Source organism: Atta colombica, unplaced genomic scaffold (genome assembly GCF_001594045.1).
Source record: "Atta colombica isolate Treedump-2 unplaced genomic scaffold, Acol1.0 scaffold33, whole genome shotgun sequence".
In the NCBI taxonomy this organism is placed as follows: Eukaryota; Metazoa; Arthropoda; class Insecta; order Hymenoptera; family Formicidae; genus Atta; species Atta colombica.
Window position 1 is genome coordinate 1208511 of NW_017259437.1, and position 9708 is coordinate 1218218.

The 9708-nt window shown below is 35.7% G+C and overlaps 1 protein-coding gene across 1 annotated transcript in view; it reads left to right on the forward strand.

Annotated features, from left to right (window-relative positions):
- The first annotated feature begins 4741 nt into the window (after window positions 1–4741).
- Window positions 4742–9708, forward strand: part of LOC108690576 (bifunctional heparan sulfate N-deacetylase/N-sulfotransferase) — a 125915-nt gene continuing 120948 nt past the window's right edge. The window contains exon 1 of the mRNA XM_018197948.1: window positions 4742–5668. The gene's annotated coding sequence lies outside the window, so the exon portion shown is untranslated. The remainder of the gene's footprint in view (window positions 5669–9708) is intronic.

Below are 9708 nucleotides of genomic sequence, written 5' to 3' on the forward strand. Positions count from 1 at the left end.
TCTTTAAGTAAGCAGGATTCAAAGGAACGGAGAGAGAAAGCAATTGTGAAAAAAAACGATGTCTGCATCGTGATTTTAATTGGCCGTGACGATAAACGTAGCACTCAGCAAAGTAGGTAATAACGATTAAAAGTCTAATCGGCTGAAAACTTGTTAACTTTCGCGAAACTGCCGGCATGGGATTCCATCTCACACCGAGCGTTAGCTTGCATAATAAAAGATCTTGGAAACTGAAAAGAAAATCAAGAATATATTCTAAAGCAGAGAGAGATGACTCGAAATCAATCGATCATAGATTGGCATAACATGGTGGTTTGTTAGAAAAAAAAAGTTAATTCAGTTTTCCATGATTACAACTAAACTTCAGTGATTATACACTAAATACTTAAATATGATTTTATGTTTTTTCCCATATGAGATAATGATTTGTTTTATACTTAACGTATACATTATTAGACATAAAGAAAGCAATAGTAACTCAATCCTTTTAAGTTAAATAATACTTTATTATTTTTAACTTCCATATATGTCAAAATATAAATCAATCCATTTCTATGATTAGCTTCGAAATAAACATAGTGATACATGCACTTAGTAAATAATAAACTAAATTTGAGTCAAATTTAATACATTCTTAAATTAAATTATTTAATTATTAAATTAAGTTATATTGAGTGAAATTAGCAGTAATTTTTAGAAATGATTAAAAATAATTCAAATTGAATATAATTTGACATTATGGATTTAACAATTATATATAAAAATATCGAGAAAATATAGATATTTTTTAAATATTTACACATTAAAGGATCTTATATGAATTGTAATATCCGGCACACTATACGAATCCTCTCTCTTTTTCTCCTGATATTTTCCATTCGTATGAATTCAAGTATTACTATGATCTTTTACCGACGATTCGCGCCAAGCATCCGCGAACGTGATACTCCGAAATTCAAGAACATAATCCGAATCCCGGGAGCACAATTTGAGATCCGGCAACTCGTGTTCGCGCAAGAAAGAACTTGCAGGGAAGGAGGAAAGGACGACTGAGTTTCATGCTCCGGTATAAAATGCTCGCACTTAGCACCTTATGCCGACGTTTCAGCGATCCGAGAGAACGAGAGAGTCGCGGGAGACGTATCGGATGCACGAGAGCTCGAGGTTTTAGTGAACATCTGCCGGGCGAGCTGATTTCCAGCCGACGATAAGACCTCGAAATGTGGCCGAGCCCGAGGCGGCTAATATAGCCACGCCAAGATTCATTAGTTAACCTCGTGGCTCAGTATTTTTGCAGACTCATTTCGTAGCGTAGCCCTGCACGTAGCCACATATACACGGCATAAGCGCCGTTGAAGAATTCGGAAAAATGCGAGGGTGAGAGAGAAAAATAGAGATTGCGCGACTATTGGTTTGAATATCAAAAGGAATACCGAACTCGTAGAAACGCACGATAAAAGAATGGTTCTCTTTCACGAGGCGAGATATCGGCATAATATCAACGCGAAAGGCGCGACAATCGTTCGTAAACTTTAAATTGCCTCGTATTGTGCGAGATATTGTAAAGCCGAACGGATAAGCGCGTGACATACGAAATTACATTGCCTAGCAGTAAATCGGTATTTTTGCTACGCTCGAATTTATATACTTTAAAAATACTGAAAGGTACTTATTCGCAATTTTCCCTGCTATGTCCCTCGTGCATTTAAAAAAAAAAAAAAAATCATATCGGTTTGTATTTCACAGGAACGTCATATAGTTGAAATCAATCGAACGATGCTAGAATTGGCTGGATTTGGGAATTCAGGCCAATCATATTTGATTGCTATTCACCATTTTCTCCACTGAGAGCGTCCATTGATACATGTATATATAATTTATACAATGTTTGAGAAATACGTGCGCCAATAAACTTTATTTTTCGATGAACGATATACATATAAAAATAAAGAGTAATCGAGCGAATCGATTATAATTCTCGAAAGTTACAGAGGGTGTATATCGACGCGTGAGAATAATGGGTGTAGAGTTATCTCACACTTCTCACACTATCTGAAACGGTTCAGTCAGCTGAAATAATGCATGATTAAAACTCGTTCAAAATATAAGGTAGATATATTAGAACTAATGCACTACTGAAACTGCAAAATGATGATTATAGAACTGATAAGGAAAATTTCATCAGACTTTGAAAAAGTATCGTCGAGAAAGTTAAATCAACTCTTTGCTTCTACGAGTTTATATTAAAGATATTTAATTATTAAATATTTAGTGAATCAAATACAGAAGAGAAAATTTATCTCTGAAACACGAAAGAAAATACACACACACACACGCACACACGCACGCACGCACGCACACACACACACACACACACACACACACACACACACACACACACACACACACACACACATATATATATTCGATAAATTATTCGATAAATTTGAGATGTTTTAAACATCACGTTTAACGAGACAGTTTGACAAGATCGGTCCAGAAGAAACTCGTGCAAACTGTTCGTCCTAATTTTCGTTAAAAGGAAGTCTCGACAGAAATTTATCGACAGATATATCGCTGAAATTTTATCTCTATAAATCTTCATTATTTTTTACTGAACTATATAATTACTGTAAACGTATATCTTTTTCCAGGAATAATACCTTTTTAAATAGTTTTATATAGAAGGAACATGCTAAAATATTTAAAATGTTGTCTAAATAAATCTGAAATTTTGTTAAATCAAAATAAATATGTAGGATGCTCAAGTTAGTTTCCAGGATGTTAAAATTTTTTGTAGAATGGCTTGCTTTGCTTGATCATCTTACATAATTTCAGCAGTCCAATAAAATCATTTTCAGATACATATACTGTTAGAAATAAAATGTTAATTTTAACTTAAAGACGTCTTTAAATTAAAATTAACATTTTATTTTTAATATGTATTTATCTAAATTCTTATATGCTGCAGCAAGATCGTCTTTCCATGTACAATCTGACAAAATTCTACACGAGAGAATAGTTTTGTTGAAGTACGCATTTCAAAATTTAATTAAATACAGATCTGAAAATAATTTTATTAAATCATCAAAATAATTATGTAAGACACTTAGGAGAATACCGAAACTTCTTGCAACTCATTCTAATCAAACTTGAGTGCTACAGAATTATTATTTTCAAAAATCAATAAAATTATTATCTCGCACGGAATGCAAAAGATCCTGGTTTGACTCCCGGCCGAGGCAATATTTTTCGCAATAAGTTTATTATATTATAGTTTTTTAAGATTAAATTTGGAAAATTTGGGGGGATTATTAATATTTCAAATTAATTGTGTTGAAAGTCCGACAATCATATCGGCACGCAATTATCATTTCTGAAATTAATTCATTTATATGAATATATATATAATAGTTTAACATCTTAACATTCAAACCGTAGTCGCGCTTCCCTTATTTAAAATAAATAAAATTATTTTTCGATCTTTATCTAATCAAATTTTTAGATAATTTAGTTACAAAACAATTTTTTTCTGTCTATACTGAAAAAGAATTGTTCATTTGATTAAATTAATTTAGTTGGTCTCTTCCTTTCCACGAAGAATATATATATATAAGTTAAACATATTTAACTTAAATACATTCTCCAATAAAAGAAATAAAGAAAACTGAAATAATTTAGTCGAATAAACATTTTTCTTTTAGGAATAGATATATACGTTTAATAAATATACATTTTCAGAATCACTGTGGATATCGATAAAAAAGATGCTGTAGTTAATGGAATCAATTCCTTTTTTACGCTAATTAAACCGCTGTGAAAAGCCGCGCGAAGAAGTAGCGTGTCACGTGACATACAGACGCGCGCACACATTCATACACGTACATACGTGTGCACGTAAGCTTGACCGGAGCACCGAGCTCGAGTTCGCGTATGCGATAAACTCACCTACGCATTTCTACGTGACATAATATATGAGTGCAAGAGAACGATCCGTCGTCCAGCGCCTACGACTCCCCTTCGCATTTGCGACAGCCGCAATCGGCTCGTCGTGAGTGCAAGAGCGTAGTACATCAATATATGAGGAGCGCGAGGTGATGCGTTTGGGCGCGACCGCGTGCCGAGTTTCGCGTGCGGCGCATGCGCGCGCATTCCACTTTGTGCTCTCTCTCTCTCTCTCTCTCTCTCTCTCTCTCTCTCTCTCTTCTCTCTCTCTCTAACTGACAGGTCATCGCGTGGCAAGTCTTCATAGCGACAACGAAGAAGCTTCTTTTTCTCTCTCTGTTTCACCAGTGCATCTCCGCACGTAGTACTCTCGCTTGTATACGTCTTTGTCGCGCCGCTGGATGTATTCGTTATCCTTTTCACAGTGACGTTTCTCTCGGAGAACAGCAGCTCTTTCCTCTCTCTCACTCACCTGCGCCATCCTTGTCAGGTCATCCGCGCGCGTCGCAGTTCTCTCGTTTCAACACAAGTCGCAGTCTCCGTCCCACTAAACTCGTCACCTGCTCTCGTTCTCGCTCTCGCCGAGTCTCGCGCATCTTCGTCTTTCTCTACCGCGCACTACCGCTCTTTCGTTCGTCCCGCTCGTGCAAACGTTACAACAACGGATCTCTTTGTCCTACACTCGTACTCTTTCACTACTATGGCCTCTGCGGGGAATGGTGGAGACTGGAGTCACGGAAGAAGACGGGTGGTGGGGGAAGCCGGGTCGGTAGCCGAGTGGGAGCGAGCACGGCCGAAGAGAATAACAGTAGGAGAGGGGAAAACGGCTGGCGGTCTAGTGGGGAAAAGGCAGTATGTGGAATAGCGGGGTGACCAGGGGTGATGGCCGCGGTAAGAGGGAGAGAGAGAGAGAAAAAGAGAGAGAATGAACGAGTGTGAGAGGGGCGGACGACCCCTCTAGCCGCTAGCCGGGCGATGCCACTCAACTGAATCCCCGCTCCGTTCTCGGGTTCTCGCGGCAGTCTGACGCCGGTCGCGCAGTCAGCATGGTTGGGTTTTCACGCAGTTTTTCGCCGGTTCTCTCGTGCTGAGGGCCTCGGAGTAACTACTCGCGTAACGTCGCACTCGCTCGCCGTCGTGCGTGGCGTCGATCTCGCGCACTCCGTCACGTTACTACGTCTCTCTTCCCATCACGCGTAGTGCCCTGTCCGACTTACACGTTTGACCAGGAACGAGAAGCTCGAGAAAGGACGCCAGATGCTTGAACCTAACCTCCAAGCGCGAAGACTGCCTCGAGGGATCACGCTCGCGGCCGCGACTCGCATCCAACGTGGCTTCCGTCCCGCCGATTTTATTACGCCGTGCTAATCCCACAGGGAATCTCCACGATCTCTCACATCGATTCCCCGCGACGCGTCGAGTGTAACTGAGAGAACAGAAATGAGCGCTGAGAAGTTCCGCACGTCTTCATTACGAAACTCTCCGGGAGGCATCTCGATTGTGTCGTGTGGTGATTAACGGCGAGAGGGGCAAAGGGGAGGCAGCTGCGGTGCGGCAAATGACAGTGCAGTGAGAGAAGGGTCCAGCAATCCGTGGACAGAAAGAAAGGCTCCGCTCCGGGTATCAGGCAGTAAATTTTCACCTTGAAAAAGAAGATTCTCGGGTCCCTTGGAACTTTCTCGTCGGAGAAAACCGACCGAAATTCTGTGGAATTTTCTTAACGGTGAGTAGGGACTATTGTCAATAAACGCTTCGAAAATTCAACGTAACAATTCCGAAAGGGTGATGTATATTCACGTTTTGTTTACTGCCGGACTTTTAAACGCGCGTCATTCAATCGACCGAGACGATAAGGCGCGCGCATAAATAATGATCGCGACGTCGATCGTAAACAAACCGCCGTACTTTTCAAACACGTGACGACTGGCGTAACAAGTGTACGTGATTGCAAATATAATTATTATTATCAGAAACGACGCCAGATGTTGAGTGTAATAAATAAGATTAGTTCGTTTAATTATCAATAAATATCACGATCTGTATTTTCACTACGCATCTGCGATCGTCTAGATTTCTAATTTTTTTATCATCTCAGTTAAACGCTGTTTTGTATCAAATAAATAAAATTTCATTAATATCGATCATATTGTACAATAAACGACACAGCGATCCTGTTATCTATTATTTTCTGAAACATAGTCTTTTTTTTCCCTTTCTTACTTCATGTTCATTATCGGCACTTCCTGCTTATTTAGTTATCTAATACGCGTGTTAATACGTTTTGTTTTTATTTCTATTTTTGTGATAAACTGTGGTAAACTGAAAAAAATTGTTCAGTTGATGTTCAGTTAAATTAGTTATTTGACTAAATTAATTTAACTGTTTTTTATTTCTTTCGTTGAAAAATATACTCTCTAAAACTTTTAGAGTGAAATCTCGTTCTTAAAGATTGAAATTGAGCAAGGCTGATTACTTAATTTTCACTCTTTAGAATGAGATTTCATTCCAAAATATTCAGAAGGTATGTATTTAAGTCAAATATGATAGAAAACATTATTTATTTGATTACATTAATTTATTTGATTACATTAATTTGTTTTTATTTCTTGTCTTATAAATTTGAGTCAAATATAATATATTTGATTTAAATACATACATTCTTCATCGAAAAAAAACTAAATTAATGTAATCAAATGAATAATTTTTTTTCAGTATACTTACAATGTGTATCAATTGTATTTAAACGCTAGATTTCATTCCAGAGTGCTAAGTGGTGATTTTCTCTTTCTTTTTTTTTCATTCCGTAAGTCGACGCACGTGTCACCTACACATATACTTTTACGAGAGATAAATTGTCCTTTTTATCTCAGAGTCACGGAAGCGATAACTAAGATTCTTCACTTGTGCGTTTATGTTATTCATTTCCAAGAGCTAAAGTTCAAGACTTCAATCTTGAAGTACGCTTAATAATAGAGCTTGAAAATCGTTGCCGAGCAAACAACTTCGCTGACGTTTGTTGCGCGTCATAATTTCGAACCTAACATGGCAGAGTGAGAGAGGTGGAGAGGCGTCGCGTAGTCGCGAGTTCGCATCATTAAGCTGCTGGCTGCAGATTCTTGGATAACGTCGACCTCCACGTCATCGGGATCGGGAGGAAGACGAATGCGCCGCAATAATGGGACCGTAATTCCACAACTAGTTCGTGGTATTAAGCCGCGACCGTCGCCGCCGCAAATAGTCCGTCTTCATCATGATGAATTTAATTAGCCGTGACTTACGTAATTAAATATTCGGTCGTGCACGCGAAAGACACGCGCTCTCACCTTCTCTGATATTCCCGGCAAGCGCGTGAATAGAAATAAATTCCGCGGCACATATTTCGCTTAATATATTAAGCCACCAGCGCCACAATTTTCTTAGAACACTGAGAGAAAACTTTTGGTATTTGTAATTATGTGTCACTATAATTATTATTGTTACTGTTATAATAGTTAGTAGTTAGTAATAATAATTATGTATAGTTTTATGAACAGATATATACAATTGACACTTGAAAATGTGACTATAAGAATCATTATTATTATCACAATAATAGTTGTAATTATTATAATTTGACTATAATTTATAATTATTTTTTTTAGAACAACCATAAAAAATATAGTTGATCCAAAAAATGACTATAAATTATAATAGTTAAATTATAATAACTTTTTAGTACAAATTAATTTTCCTATTTATTCACGATCTTTTTTTTTGTCTTGAAATGGTTCTTTCAGTTTAATATTAAATAATATTAAATACGATTTTTTTTTTTTGAAATAGCACTACGAAATTATCTTTAATAATACAAAGATCGATATATATGACTGGTAGTGAAATAGTATACATAATGTAGTATATTTAGAGACACACGGCAGTAATTTACATATTTAGATTTTCAGTGACAATGTATAGTGAGTGGAAAAAGTATTCGTACAGAGAAAATATTTTTTTAAATTTTATTTTTAAAAAGCAAATATTATCCAGCGGGAAATAATCCATCGAATTGATGTCGAATCGATATAAGTACGATGATTTCAACATTAATTTAACGTCGATTCGACGTTTAATTGACGATCATTTGTTGTCGGATAATTAATAATTTATTCATAAAGAATAAAATAGACTGTATATTTCTTAAAATAATATATAAGATAAGATGTGTATTAATTATAAAATATATCATCTGAAAAATAAGTGAAAATTAAAAATTGTATTGTTTGAATGCTCAAAAAGTATTCGTATAGATGTAAGTATAGATGAGAAATTTAGCTTTTAAAATCAAGAATATTTGTGAAGCTCGTTTATTTATATTAGAATAGAATGTATTTATTGTATAAAATTGCTAATTAATATTTATTTTCTACAAATAAGACTTTTTTTGTAATACCAAATTTCCTTGTACGAATCCTTTTTGTTCTCACTGTATATATAAGAAGACGATCAAAATAATTTAATTTGGTACAAAACAGATACTAAATATTTTAATTCATATATTTTATTTTGCTCTTGCTAACTTAATAAAGATTTTCGCGCATGCATATTTTATATTCGATCTCATTTTGTAGCATACTTTTAGATGTGAGAAAAATTTTTAACGAAGAACGAGGTAATGCCAATTTATTTCTAATTATTTATTCGTTTCAATGTTTTTAAATTATCAGAGTAAATGATAATAAATCGATATTGACAATAAGACATCATAAAAATAATTCTAAATGGAAACCAGTAACCCAAATTGATCTCTATTAACGATGTAAAATTATTTTTTTATAAATAAAAGAGAAAACGTCATATAATATTGTAAAATTAGATTGACATTGAAGTAATAATAAAAAAAAGTATATACATTGATGCTAATAGATCGTATTTTGCATGACACAGCGCATTCACTGGAGGAATTAGACTCCGATGTATTCAGATTTTATGCTTTCTCATGATGCGGACGATTTACTAATAGCGACATATTATGTCCCACTGCTTTCTTGGCTATATCTGGAAGCATCTTTTCCACGCTGGCATGGTCGTCTTTAAACGCTGCTCGCCTTTAATGCAACGTCGTATGAACCCTCGTCAGGATCTACACCACAGGGATGTAGTAAAAATTCCACGTTTGTACTTTTCAGAGAGAGAGAAAGCAAGAGAGAGAGAGAGAGAGAGAGAGAGAGAGAGAGAGAGAGAGAGAGCAGGGTAAGACGAATAGGTTAGAAAAAGTTGAACAAGGAACGTCCGCACTAATACATAGCAAGAAAGACTCTAAAGGCACTGTTTTTAGCCAGATAAAACACGGATTCAGCCTGCAGCTTGTTTTCCTATTTCTTCATTTCGTTTAAGTCACATACAAGTCTACTACATTTTATAGCGACATTACGAAATAGGATTAAAAACCAATGGAACAACCATCGGAATTTGTACCAATTTAAAACGGTCGTTTATATAGAATGAATAATAGGAACCTGAAAATTTTCAAAATGAAATAATAATACGAAATATAACTTAAATAAATTTATATATATATATATAAAATTTATTTATATATATATATATAACTAGATACAAGTGTTATCAGTTTGATATAAAAACCAGTTATTATTAGTAAAAAATCTATTGTAACTACAACGTCCACAATCGATTTATTTATAATATGATTGAATCAGTTTCCGCTATGAATCGTGGTTATATTGGTGGTATTCGGTGCCAGGATCTAAAAGCTTTAAAAAGCTC